Genomic DNA, 15,504 nt, shown 5'->3' with positions numbered 1-15,504 from the left:
CATGAAAAACACCCGGCTCAAAAGGTGTAAAAAACCACGACCTGGACCTCTATAGGATTTAACCCCAACTTCACTAAAAAACTCTGAGCCTCAACAATGACTGATTACAAAACTCTTGTAACCAACAAATAGGAATTATAAACTCTAATTCCTATAACTCAACAACTAGGAATTATAAAATCTAATCCTTATAACTCAACAACTAGGAATTATAAACTCTAATTCCTAACTACATACACCTCCTAAGGTATGTGTTCCCAAAGTCTCTGAGTTTTTCTCAACTCGAAGACTAGCTCCTAATTCAGTTTATAACACACTGAAACTAATATTACATGAATAGATCAAACACAATGAACAACTCTAAAAATCAATGCTAAAACTCTTAGCTGGATTCTGTACTAAGGACCAGGTTCTTCAACGTGTTTCTTCAGTGATTGAGTAGCGCTTCGTGAAGTTAATCTGTCGATTGAGCTTTTCTGCCTTTTTAAGTGCGTGAATTATTCTAGCTGATGCATCTTCTATTTAAGCACAACTCTCCAAAGAGTCAATTCTTTATTTCAAACTCCAACTTTAATTAGAACTCTCATTGCATAGAGTTCTACTTCAAGTGAGACTCCTTCTTCAATTCCAACTCTTGTCTCCTTAGTGTTGTAGTAAAACTCCAACTCTTTTGAATTCTTCAATTTTCAGAATCTTTCTCCTTCCACACATTGGACTCTTAAGGATATGCTTAGAATTGAAACTCCTTCTTCACATAGGACTCCCTTTTGAACTCAACTTGTTTTCCCTTATCATCAAGTGTTTGAATCAAATTCAATTTGTTTCATTCATATTGTCATTCATCAAAACTTCAAGGTTCCAATAAATTCCCCCTTTTTGATGATGATAAATCTTTTGGCTTTGTGCATTCAAACATCTTCACCTATTGGCACTAAAGTTTAAAACACTAGAATGAAACAAGTTATTCAATGGGTTATAAACATTGCATCTTCCCCCTTTTGACATCATCAAAAACCATTTTAATGCAATAATATACTAGCCAAAGTGATTTGTTATGCTATTCATGGCTACTGGGGAAATCACCAAAGCAATCAGACAAAGACTTTAGCCAACATAGTAATGTATTAAGGAGAGCAAAAATACGAGTCAATTTAGCAAAGATAACCATTTCATTTAACTGTCAGAGCATATTTCTCATTAAACCTAAGCTAGTACTGAATAGGAAAAAATAACTGAGCATTAATCAAAAAAGAATACGGTATAAAAATGGGACATGGCTAAGGATACAATTAGTAAAGAACTGATAAGGAAGGTGAAAGAAGTGATATCAACTGTGTCAATTAGCGAATGTCTTCAACATTTTCATCCCTCCATCAATCAAGGTCAAGATTCAAAGTCATGATCCTCGCCTTACAAACCTCTTATTACACTTCATAACTATCTTATGCAGTTTCTAATTCAGATTTTTGTCAGCTAAATCCTCTCTTTTTTTTAAATGATTATTATCCCTCCTTATTGAAACAGGTAGAGAAACATGATTCATTTGTTCAAGAACATCCATTATTTTTTTTATATAAGTCAAAACTGAACTAGGACTGAGAAGTCCCCAAAAATAGCCAATTAGGAACTAAAAGAGAGAACATATCCCTTTTCATTCTTCAGAAACATATGTTGTATGTGATTGATGATCAACTTTGGCAAATATATAATCCAAAATTGATATTTTGGTTGAGAGAGAAGAAGCAATTTCTGGTATAGAATTAAAACATTTGTGCATAACCATTTGCAGAGAATCAAAGAAAGTTTGGTCAACCAATTCATTAGCTTTATTAGACAATGAGAGGATGAACTGTATGGAATTGAACAGATGTGCTCAACTGTTTCAACTTCGACAGCCTATGCTTATGTTAGTGTAGAACATACCTGATAAGGAAAACTTTATGGTCACAATTACTTGCTTGTACCTATTTTTTTTACTCAATCTAATACAAAATTAGGTTAGAAAAGTCAAAAATCTGGAATTGGGACACACAATTAAATGTGCAAGACTGAATAGTATAACTTTTTAGCTAATAAGATCAAAAAGAAAAATGGTTATTCTAGTCAATCATTGAGGGGAGTTCATGCAATTTTAATCATCCCTAAGTCTTACCTATTCTTTTCAAATGCTATCTACTTAGTGATAGTGGTGCATTTTCAATCAATTAAGTAATCCACATAATCAACATCTTTATAGCCCTCAAGAGTGAAATTACTTTCATTTAAATATCATAGTCTTAAGATATTGATTCCTATGAGATATCTCAAGATTCTTGTGACAACACCAATTCTTATGAATTACCAACAAAATTATCATCAGCTTTTATTGGTATTATTGATGCATCAATTTCTTAATCTGTTGTTCCCCCTGTCAATATGCCCTTAGTTTGTACAACAGTTGAACCAAGTGGTACAACATGTTCTGTGCATGCACATCAGTTTCACAGTCATCCTCTTTTTTTTATTTTTTTTAAACCTCCCTTGTTCCCCCTTACACGAGCACTACAAATCTGGCCATCTTTCAAATGATCCATTACCCTTTTAAATGTGGTGAGTGAAAGAAACTTTATTTTCTTCTAGTCTTATGCCTTGAGCAAGCCTTATCCATGTATAAATTTTGCTTGCCTCCTTTCACTCTCACTTGCAAAACAAATTAGGGGTTAAATTTAGGCACCCAGACAAGCTTGGGTCATTTCTTATGAGTAAATGGATGAATCGGATTTCTTCTAGCCCATGCAAGCAACAGGTTACGTGACCTGTTTCTCTGACCAGGTTTACTTATCCTTTTCTTGACCTGAGATAGTTTATTTGTCAGATTTAGACTGCTAGATCTGCTTTTGGCAGCAACTGAACATTCAGTGGTTGGATGTCCAAGGTTACCACAAATATAACATAAACCTTTAGGAATATCAAAATTTTTATGGAATCCTAATCCTGCCTTTTCACTGTAATTTCTTTCCCCCAATTTGTGAATAATTCTTGAGGAGTTTGTCCACCTATTCTCCCTTTCAAGATCAAGTTTTAGTTTAGAAACTTCTTGACTCAACTTATTCATTTTTTTAGTTAGATCATGACATTCTTGTTTGTATCTAACTAGCTTAAGTTCAGCATTTTCTTGATCTTTTCTCATGGCCTTTTTCCCTTTTTAGAGAGTATCAATTTTAGAACTTCATACTTAAGATCATTGTTTGAAGAATCAAGTTGCTCAACCTGTTTCTTGAGAGTGCAGTTTTCCTATTTTACAATGTTCTTGCAAGCTTCTAAATCAATAAAATCAAATTTGATGCTTGCAAGACTGTTGAATAGCTCATCCCTATCAGAAGTTGATTCTTGGAAGTCATCAACTAGTGCACTCATCAATGAAATAAGTTTTGTTTTAGAAAAAAAATGCAACTTTTCTTTAAGTTCAAGTATACTTACCTCAGAAGCATCATCTTCTTCCTCCAAGTCTAAATATCCATAAGCCATGAGTGCTGCTTCATCAAATTCATCATTATATGAGTCCAATCCCCAAGCTGCTACCATTGCATATTCTTCCCTCTTTTTGTTTTTTTCTTGCAATTCCTTTTCAGCCATTTCCTTTCTCCATTCTATTTCCCAAACTGGACAATCTTTGATCATGTGATCTATCTTCTCACACTTGAAGCAACCACCTTGAGACTTATCATTGGAACAACACCTTTTACTTGTTCCTTTTTTGTTCTGCCGCTTGTCTTTCTTAAATTGTTTTTTAAAGTTCTTGACAAGATTTTTATCATCCATATCTGATTCTTCTTTGTCAGACGCCTTTAATGCTGGTGACTTATCCTTGGTTCCTTCGTTCTTTTTGAAATTCTTCATATTCTTCTCATATTTATCCACAAGAGTATCCCAAATTTTTTTTGCAGAGGTACCACCTGAGATCCTATTGTATTTATCTATTCCAAGTCCACAAGTAAGAATATACTTGGATTTAGTATTCTTTCCAAGCATCTTAAAGTCAGCCTCATCATACTCGTTCTTGTCCTTTAATACTTTCTTCTTTTCAACATCCTTCTTCATGGGGTATTGAGGTCCATCGATAATTATATTCCATAGTTCGTAGTCCACAGCCTGAAGGAAATCTTTCATCCTTTATTTTCATCCTAAGTAGTATTGTCCCTTGAACAACGGAGGCCTATTGATGTCTTGTCCTTCGTAGTATCCAGTAGGTGGTGTAGAATTCATCTTGGATCTTATCTTAAGGTGTTAGCCTTCACAAGATAACCCTCTGTGATACACTTGTTAAGAATTCGTGCCCTACTGATTTCTTATTTTCGCCTAACTTTTTCTTATCGATGGAATGTGTTGCCTGGCGTGTTTCAAGAAAGCAGTAAACAGAAAGTAAAGAACACAATGATTTTTACATGAAAAACACCCGGCTCAAAAGGTGTAAAAAACTACGACCTGCACCTCTATAGGATTTAACCCCAACTTCACTAAAAAACTCTGACCCTCAACAACGACTGATTACAAAACTCTTGTAACCAACAAATAGGAATTATAAACTCTAATTCCTATAACTCAACAACTAGGAATTATAAACTCTAATCCCTATAACTCAACAACTAGGAATTATAAACTCTAATTCCTAAATACACACACCTCCCAAGGTATGTGTTCCCAAAGTTTCTGAGTTTTCCCCAACTCAAAGACTAGCTCCTAATTCAGTTTATGACACACTGAAACTAATATTACATGAATAGCTCAAACACAATGAACAACTCTAAAAATCAACGCTAAAAATCTTAGCTGGATTCTGTACTGAGGACCAGATTCTTCAACGTGTTTCTTCAGTGATTGAGTAGCACTTCGTGAAGTCAATCTGTCCATTCAGCTTTTCTGCTTTTTTAAGTGCGTGAATTATTCTGGCTGCTGCATCTTCTATTTAAGCACAACTGTCCAAACAGTCATTCTTTATTTCAAACTCCAACTTTAATTAGAACTCTCATTGGATAGAGTTCTACTTCAAGTGAGACTCCTTCTTCAATTCCAACTCTTGTCTCCTTAGTGTTGTAGTAAAACTCCAACTCTTTTGAATTCTTCAATTTTCAGAATCTTTCTCCTTCCACACATTGGACTCTTAAGGATATGCTTAGAAGTGAAACTCCTTCTTCACATAGGACTCCTTTTTCAACTCAACTTGCTTTCCCTTATCATCAAGTGTTTGAATCAAATTCAACTTGTTTCATTCATATTGTCATTCATCAAAACTTCAAAGTTCCAACAGTTTATTTCACGATTTGTCCAGCCAGAGAGGAGTGGTAGGATAATTATGGGGTTGTGCTTACTGGATCAGCTTTGTTGGGAAAGGTTGGACCACTTGTTGGATCTTTTGATATTGCTGAAACCGAAAATGACTATGTATATTTTGCGTTTCACTTCCAGGTGTAGCAAGGGATGAGAGACGCTTTAGTTGTCATGTAGGACCAAATGGGATAGTTGTCATAAAACGAGTGAGTGTGATCGGAGAAAGTAAGATTATCAAGAAAAATGTGGTTTTTAAGATGCTAAGTCAGAACCTATGTCCACAGGGAGAATTTTCTATCTCGTTTCAGCTACCAGATCCAGTTGATGATCATGAAAATTTAAATTCATATGTTTTTGGATCTGACTGGATTTTTGAAGGAGTTGTAAAGCAAAAAAAAGACTACAAATCCTTTAAGGGGTATGGGAGGAGAGAAAAGCCAAATTTGAGATGATCGGGAGAAATAGTGTAGCTACAAGTAGTAAAGGGTGATTAGTCGAACACTGTTAGTTGAAAATTATGTTTTGTACATAGGTCAAAAGTTATATTTTATATGTACATATGAAATCTTGAACACCCTTAATGAGATTTCTAACTTTGCCGTCCAGGACCTTTGTGCAGCTTTAAGCCTTTAAGTCTTAGTTCTTTGCTTTTGTATTTAAAGGTCAAGTATTTTGTCCTTTTTGCTTAATTGATTTGCTATGTTACTCTTATATCCGACAGTTTGTACCAAATTGCAAACTTGCTCACAGGGAGCAACTATTAGAGAAAATGTCATGAAAATTTATCAAGTAGTGGTTTTTGGATAAAAGAAAAAGAAGGCTATCTTGTAATTAATTAGAGATTTAATTACTTGAATCCTAACTTATAAAACATGATGGATCTAAGTTGTAACTGGCTGCTTAATCCATGATCATCACAAAGTTGTCCTAGTACTCCTAGTCCCCGTTATTTCATACATTCTCAAGTCTTTATTCCCTATAAAAAATAAAATAGTGCCACCAGCATTACTTTTTTATTATCATCATAGAAGTGGCAATGTAAAAGGCAGCAATTGTCTCAATTATTAAGCCAAGTTAGTCATTTTATAATCAGGTCATTCCCGTGAATTAGCTGCTCAAACCAGCAATTTGTTTCAGCCTGTCATTCATGTAATTAGTGGTAGAATGCATCATGCACACATTGGTTTATATGAATTCAGTAATTTAAATGTATTGGGAGTATAAATTTATATATAAAATTTATTAAAATTACAATAATTCAATAGGTTTGAATTGATAATTATAATAATACAATGAGCTCAAAATATAATACCATCAGCTCACATCTCTGAACAGCCCAACGACGGTGAATCACCACCAAAACGAAAACCTTCCAAAGTTTCATCTTTTTCGGTGAATGTCGGAGAATTTTGACAATATAGGTGGAGACCTTGTCAAATCAGATAGAAACGTTTGTTTCCTCCGTTCAGAGAATTTTACGAATTTATGTATCTAACGAATTTTCATGTTGTTGATACGTCGACTAATGTATCTGATTAATGCAAGATGGTGAAGGGCATGAAGATACATCACGGGACCAGCTAAAAAAGTATAAATGTTATGATCGTACTAATTTTTGTATACAGATGCATAAGAATAATTTATTTGATTAATAATGTGATACAAAATTATGTATCAAAATGCATTTTTGTGTTACTAATACATAAAATTTTGATTTATTAATTATGCATCGACAAGTGATGTATCCGGCACAATGGGGTGCATTAGGCTGGTTCAAAATCAGAGATTTTATGTAATTTAAAAAAGAGTAGACATTGAGAGTAATTACTTAATAAAGGGTTGGCTTTATCTAAGTTGCCCTATATATGTGTGTATATATATGTGAGTGTACTAGTGGTATATCGCTCGGGCAGAGTCCGAACACAACATTTATATCTTTTTAATTTAATATATGTGACGATTTTTTTTTTAAAATATTTAAAAAATGTCTTTTTTTGATCTTTATAAATAATTTGTTTTTATAATTTTTATTTTATTTTTTTATGAAATGTTTTATAATAACACAAATTCTAACGTTTATTTATACCACAAATTTCAAATATCATTTCATTTTTTCTACTCCGTGATCAAATGATGTCACATGACTTGAACCGAAAAAGTAGTAAGAAAAATTAAAATCTAATGTTCTTGTTTTTGTATTTTATGCTTCATTTATTTGCACAGACTAAAAATTAAAATTTTGATCATTCAGATCTTAACTCATAATTATATATTTAATTTTTTATTTGAATCCAATAATTTAGATCTCAATAAGTGTACTACTCCCATACTTTCTTTTTGCCACAGATATGACTATTGCAAAGTACTTCATCTAACCATTTTTAATTTATCATTTTGTATCTATTTTATCATTGTTATTAGATATTATTTATCGTCTAATACTTAAATGACTTATAATAACTAATTAGAAGTCATATAGTAAAATTCTATCAAAAGTACTTGTGAAAAAAATTAAGTGGGCCCATATAAGTCGTCAAGTTAATTTAAAACATCAAGGTTAACTTATCATTTGTCTCTATTTTACATTTTTTAAGAAGTATTTTTGATTTTCTAATGCTTAGATGACCTATAATAATTAATTGAGGATGATATAGTAAATAACGATTGAAACAACGAAGCAGGCATGTCATAAATGACTCTAGTAACTAATTAGAAGTGATATAACAAAAAAACTACTCCCCTGTCTCATTTTATGTGTCGTCATTTTTTTTTGTCCGTCTCAAAAAGAGTATCACCTTTCCTTATTTGGTAGCTAATTAATAATATCATTCCTATTTTATACTTAGTGGATCCCACTTATTAAGAAAAAAACAACTAAAAAGTAAACATTAAAACAACTTTAAGAGGGGCAATTTTGTAAACTTTACAAAGTCATCATTTATTTCTTAAACTTCATGCCTTGTCAAATGATGACACATAAAATGGGATAAAGGGAGTATAAAATATACTTGTGAAAAACTTTAAGTGGACCCCATATAAAATATCAAGTTAATTTAAAACATCAAAAATTAAGTTATTACTTTATGTTTATTTTATTTTTTATTAAATATTATTAATTTTTTAATAGTTAAATGACTTATAATAATTAATTAAGAGTGATTAAAGGAGCTGAAACAGACATATCATAAACGACTATTTTACTTTTTTAATTATATATTATTAATTTTTTAATATATAAATAACTTATAATAATTAATTAGGGGTATTATAGTAAAATGATGGAGCAAGCACGTCGATGGAGAGCAGCTTGCTTACTGTCCAACTGTAATGCCTCGAAAATACACCCTAAACGTCACACGGTGCTCAAGACTACAAGTAGTCTCAAACTAACCTTTTAAGCCTTCTAACAACTTTGAAACTTATAATAAAGATAAACTTTGACATATGAAATCTTGAAATAACTGAATTAATGTCTTAATTGAAAGTCTTAAACTTTGAAATCTTGAAAACAAACACTTTTAAGTCTATAACCAAAACAGTCGGACAAGCCTCAACTTCTAACTAGAGATCCACTGGGACAAGCCCTTACTGACTCGAACTAAACAAAATCAAATAGCTAAAATACTTCATCAATAGCAAGTCTGATAAAATGGGTCCTCGAACTATGAGGACTCACCAAGTTTTGGGATGTAGGTGGGGATACTTGTAATCAATCATGCTACTAGAATTGAGCACCAGAACCTATATTATAAGAAAGTATAGCACATAGACGTATATGTGGATCAATACTTCTGAAATATACTGAGCATTTGGGGATGAATGGATAAGTAAAACAATAACTCAATGTGCACTTAGATTTTCATATAACGCATGCTAAGTGTAAATGACTCACCTTGGGCTGGAATAAAATCAAAGCTATGAAATAATAAACAAGAGTAATAAAGCATAATAATAAACTTTCTGAGCCATAACACTTAGGTCTAAAAGCTTTACTTTTGTAACACCCTGCACATTTGAGCTAAAGTTTAAACCATCGTTCCTACGCATATAGACCCGAACTCATGGATTTATTGCTAATAAATGTGTGATGACCAATATTATATGTTGTGAATACCTTTGAATGTGAATTGAGGTTAGAAAAATCCCCTAGCTCAGAGACGAGTTGAAAACTTTTCTATCGCTTAAGTTTTAGTGAATGTCTAAAATTGGGTCAAATTTTGTCGATCATAAGTTATTGTATATAATGATTTATAGGGCCTACTATATATCAAATAAAATTTCTTTGAGTGATCTTTCCAACGCCACCGGTTTTGAATTAATCTGATATCGGAGTGCAAAGTTATAATCATTTTTTCGAGAGGTGTCAGTTGAGGCTGAAACACGCAAAAAGTGAGTTTTTAGCGGGATACTTTGGTACTTTCCCTTCCTATAAACCTCCCCAATGAAATTATATCATACCCTAATGATACAAGAATTACAAGGACAACACGAAACACACTTCAAAATCAGTCCACAAGTTCAACAATCCGAGGACCCTTTTAAAGACCACACTCGGATTCAACAAACAACAACAAGAACATAATGTATTGATGTGTTTACCACCTAAAAACAGCTAACAAACTATGTTAACAACAACAAGATGAAGAGCAAGAACAACAAGTTACGAACTTGAATTACAAGAACACAAACAAACGATTACAACATAAACAAAATGGATAGATAGTTAGACCTTGGTTGGTATAATCTTAAGAATCCAAGAATATGGTAATCTTGGACCCTTAACACTACACACAACGGTTAACCTAAATCCTACGTAGAAACAAGAGGAACTTTGCCTCCTCTAAACACCAACGTCTCAAGACAACATTGCAATACAAGGGATATCCACATTTGTTGCCCTTATTTCTGTGTGGTGGCTATTCCAAGCCCTACAACTAGAGGTGTTTCATGTTTCAAGTCTTACATCAATGAACAACTCATCAAAACAAGACCTAAAGTGTTCTATTTATATTTTATTATAAGACAAGGTAAAATGATAACAATGCCTTTAAAGGATGGGGTGACCATGGAGTGCATTTGGACCCAATGAAGTGACCAAAATACCCTTAATGAATATGACCACATCATGACCCATTAACTGTTGTCCAAAACCTTAAGTCCTCAAGTCTTCGATGCTTCAAGAAATCTTCCACACACGGCCTTGCTTGTGCTCAAAACGGGTCTTCCTTGCATATTCTTGTGCCCTCGAGTTGACCAAGTCTTGAGCCTTTAAATGATGACCTCCAATCATGTCTTCAAAAATTAAGGTGGACATTTGACTTGTATCATACTTCCCTTCTTGAAAAGGATTCGGCCTCGAATCCATACTTTGCAAGAACAAAGAGAAGACAAACAAGCACCACATTCTCATGATATGAGGGTTAGAGTTAGTACAATAAACAACATCAACATGCTAAGGAGGTACACACTTGAGATATAACCACATGTCCTTTTTTGTAATCATGAGGGACTTAGAAAAAAAATTACAAAGGAGTTAGCGAAAGGAATCACCATCAAGGGGTGGTGTCCTAATTGAATGTAAAGTCCACCTAACACATCTAACAATATCACTCAAACAAGTGGACCGACCAACAACTATCCACCCTTCATACCCTAAGAAGTTACCGGGATTGAATGGGAGACGTAACCAAGGGCTTAGGTCTCGGCCACTCTCACTTTCCCCTAGGGTGTCATCCTCGAAATTAAGCACGCCCTCTTTATCACCATTGAAAATATCATGAACTAAAAGAGGGTTAAGAAAGGTATTCCATAAGTCAACTTCAAATAAAGGGTTCCCATGCATGCACTTACTACTAGTTTCAAAATTTCCACTAGGAATATGCCCAACATAAGAAACACATAAAGACGAAGTAGATGGCATTTCTAAGCACATATCACCTTCTCTTTCACAAGAGTTGTCCTCACATACCTACAAACCATCATGGGAAGCCAAAGAACTACAATCAAAATCATCTTCACAAAGACAATCACAACTTGGGTTTTCTAAATATTCAAGCAAATCAAGATCCTCTACGCCTGGTTGATCATTTTGCTCACCCTCACTAGTTTTTGGCAATTCACATACCAACATAGCTCACCTTGTTTTTCACAAGGGTCAACTTGTGTGTGAATACTCTCGTCACTTGGTAATGAAACCTTAGTCAAGTTGTAACTGCTAGCACTAGATAGACACAAATCATTTTCACGAGGAGAATCAATTTCGTCATCTAAAGGATCAACTAGTACTTGTGTACCTACAACAAGAGTTCGGTCCTCATGTGACCTAACAATATCAAGAGTATTACAAAATAAAGACTCACGCACTCCTACACTAGGTAAAACTGCAACTACGTTCATATGAGTATAGGAGATAACATTTTTATCTCATAGCTCACATAAGCTATGGTCTTCATCGTGATGTGTCTCTAGGTAGCCTACGTGCTCCCTTGGAACTCCCATATAATCCAACCTTTCATTTATCACTTCCCATTGATGGGTAATGGATTCAAGTTTAGCCAAAATAGCACTTGCAGCTGTGGGTTCCATCGTAATTGCACCTAAAAAGGAAGAAAAGAACAAGTCTACAAAATAAAACGCATGTTAGTTTGAAACAACCTCACCACACTCTCACACACTTGGTCATTTCACACTTCTATTCACAAGTATTGCAAGTCGTCTTGTAGTTCGTGATGAGTCGAGGGATGAGTCTACTCCTTGGTCAGAATGGATTATTTATTTGAAGACTCAAGGAAATAATGTCTGAACTTAAACCAAGAAATTCTACGATTCATAAACAAGAAAAGAACAAAATAATGCTAACACGAACAAACGGGCACAAAATAATGCTAACACGAACAAACGGGCATAAAAACTAACTAACAAGCTAGTAGGAGATTACTAGGTCGTCAATTAGTGTTCGAACCAACAAACGAAACTAAGAAACAATAAAATGAAACTAAGAAATCTAAAAGTTGAACTCAAAATGTTTCATGAACAGTAATTTAGTGATGTGGCAGTCCACTATTGGCCTCGGTTTTATCAAAATTTTACTCTCCAATTTCAAGTCTTGACCAATCTACAATTTGGAAATGGTGGATTTGGTTCATGGAGGGAAATTTGGTCTTGGAGCTTCATTTTCAAGTTCAAAACAAGACTTGACCTTCTTGGTACTTTCTTCTTGAAACAAAGTCCTTAAATTAAGGAAAGTAGGTGAAAAGTGGTTTTCAAGTCTTTTGAGTGATGTGAACAAGTCTTTCACCAACAAGTACTACAACTTGGTCTTTCACCTTTTGTGGATCTAATGTTCACTTTTTGTTTTAACAAAAGATGAAAAGGGTGAAGAACAACAAGAACACTATAACAACACCAAGAACAACAACAATATTCTCCAAGAACAACAACAAATTCCAATGCCCAACTCTACAAAAACAAGGCCTTCAACACGGTCAAGGCTTATAATGACAAGAACATCAAATCAGCCACACTTTGTTCACATTAACAACATCAACAAGTTCAAGTTTAAGCTTAGATTTGGACACTTTTTAGTGTTGGTGAGAAAAAAACCAACACTACAAACACTCTAAACAACAAAAGACTATAATATCTAGTCACAAAGGAACATGTATCGGCCAAGACAACAACAAGAAAAACAACTTTCTCGGCCAAGAACAACAAGAATGGGCAGATTACTCCTTTTTTGGATATTTTTTTTCCAATTTTTCAACTCTTTTATTTTTGATATTTTTTTTTCAACTCTTAAGCCCAAGATTGATCTTGTTAGAACAAAATCAAAGATGGCTTTGATACCAAATAATACAAGAATTACAAGGACAACACGAAACACACTTTAAAATCAGTCTACAAGATCAAAGATCCGAGGACCCTTTTGAAGACCACACTAGGATTCAACAAACAACAACAAGCACATGATGTATTGATGTATTTATCACCTAAAAACATCTAACAACAAACTATGTTAACAATAATAAGATGAAGAACAACAACAATGGAACAAGAACAACAAGTCACGGACTTGAATTACAAGAACACAAATAAATGATTACAACATAAACAAAATGGATAAATAGTTACACCTTGGTTGGTATAATCTTAAGAATCCAAGAATATGGTAATATTGGACCCTTAACACTACACACAAAAGTTAACCTAACTCCTAGGTTGACACAAGAGGAACTTTACCTCCTTTAAACACCAACGTCTTAAGCCAACATTGCAACACAAGTGATATCCACACTTGTTGCCCTCATTTTGGTGTGGTGGCTATTCCAAGCCCTACAACTAAAGGTGTTTCATGTTTCGAGTCTTACATTAATGAACAAATCATCAGAAAAAGACCTAAAATATTCTATTTATATTTTATTACAAGAAAAGCCAAAATGACTACAATGCCCTTAAATGGTGGGATGGCCATGAAGTGCATTTGGACCCAATGAAGTGACCAAAATACCCTTAATGAAGATGAACAAATCATAAAGCATTAAGTGTTGTCCAAAACCGTGAGTCCTCAAGTCTTTGATTCTCTAAGAAATCTTCCACACATGGCCTTGCTTGTGCTTAAAATGGGTCTTTCTTGCACATTCTTGTGCCCTCGGAGTGACCAAGTCTTGAGTCTTTAAAAGATGACCTCCAATCATGTCTTCAAAAATTAAGGTGGCCATTTGACTTGTATCACCTAAGCATCATAATCTATATTTTATCAGTTTTAAACATCTCAATCCTCTCTACTCTCAAGAACAAGATGGAAATTAAGGTTCCTTCAAGATCATGAATCAAACTCTTAAGTACAAGATTTCCAACAAACAAATCAAGATCCATATTCTACTCTTTAATCTAAGTAATCTAATGTACATGGGGTTTATCCTAAAAAATACTTGGGCTTGAAAACACTAGAGCATGATTTTAGGATTATTAAGCATGAATTTTAAAAGGATTTTTGGAATCTATGTTTTAAATTATGTATTCCGAATGTTTCAATGTTACTATTGCTTTGGCCTTGTGGTCCTTTCCCCTAAATTGATTTACATGTATATGTATATGTATGAAAATTGAGATTGAATATTGTTTGAGAGCGAAAATGATGAACTCCCTCTCTTGTATTAAATTGAAGTTTATGATTTTGTCGGAAAAGAGTTGAAATGTATGTTTTATGATTGAAAGTAGATTTCTGAATGTCATAGTATTTGAACATGATTTAGAGATTATAAGAGGGTGTTTCTTGATATAACTATATTTTGTGTTAAAGAGAAAGAATTTTATGAAATTAAGAATTTTGACATGACCACCTTTGTTTATTGAATTGTTGATAAAGAGAATTGCTTGCATGGTTTTACATGTGTTTTAAAGAATGAGTTTCTTGAAAAGAATTGTTGATACAGTGTTCCTGAATTCCACGATTTGAGAATAGAGACATAAGTTGCTATAAATGGCTCAGAGAATGTGACTTGCAAGTCAATGGTATGACAATACCATGTAAATATATGTCATAGCAGAATTAGAGTCTTTAGAACTTGATTTTAGAGTTTGCATGTTGTAAAGAATTAAAAATTGGCTTAAAGAGGGTTAGGTGATTACTTGAAGAGGGCATGAGTCAATCGAATCATAGCCTAAAACCGCATTTTGCCGATACAGGTATGTTACTTTTGTACACTGGCGACGACCCTGTGGCATAGTAGAGATTCAGAGACTCTGACCCTTGCGGCAAACTTGGATTGGGGGATTGGCTACCGAGTTACTTATGGGTGTGTTGTGCACCACACTTATAATCAGGAGGCTGTCGGGCATTTAGGAGTTGTTTCTTATTCTTTCATACTCTAGTTCGTGCTGTAGAGTTGTCCATAAGAAAGTTATCTAAATTCATTCCTTCTTATAATTTCATGGGCCATGCCTTACTGTCGAGGTGATACAAGTCTAAGAGTCTAGATCCCCCAACGTTGTGGTTCTCTCTGATTAAGTCATCTATAAAGTTATGAGACAACATGAGGACTTAAGAGGAGTTCATTAGTGCTTCAAGTTGTATTGATTTAAGTCTAAGCCTTTATTCTAATGAAATCGTGCTTTTCATCCTGAGGTACAAAGTCTATTCAGTCCCCTTTCAAAATTCATACTGCAGATGTCATGTATAAGGGTAATGATATGTAG

The 15,504-nt window shown here is 33.9% G+C and overlaps 1 pseudogene; it reads left to right on the top strand.

The window, feature by feature from the left end:
- Nucleotides 1-5,332: 5,332 nt before the first annotated feature.
- Nucleotides 5,333-15,504, top strand: part of LOC107854395 — a 13,753-nt pseudogene continuing 3,581 nt past the window's right edge.

This window comes from Capsicum annuum, chromosome 11 (genome assembly GCF_002878395.1).
Source record: "Capsicum annuum cultivar UCD-10X-F1 chromosome 11, UCD10Xv1.1, whole genome shotgun sequence".
Taxonomy (NCBI): domain Eukaryota; kingdom Viridiplantae; phylum Streptophyta; class Magnoliopsida; order Solanales; family Solanaceae; genus Capsicum; species Capsicum annuum.
Note: the sequence above shows the minus strand (reverse complement) of the source record. Positions and strands in the feature narration are given on the sequence as shown.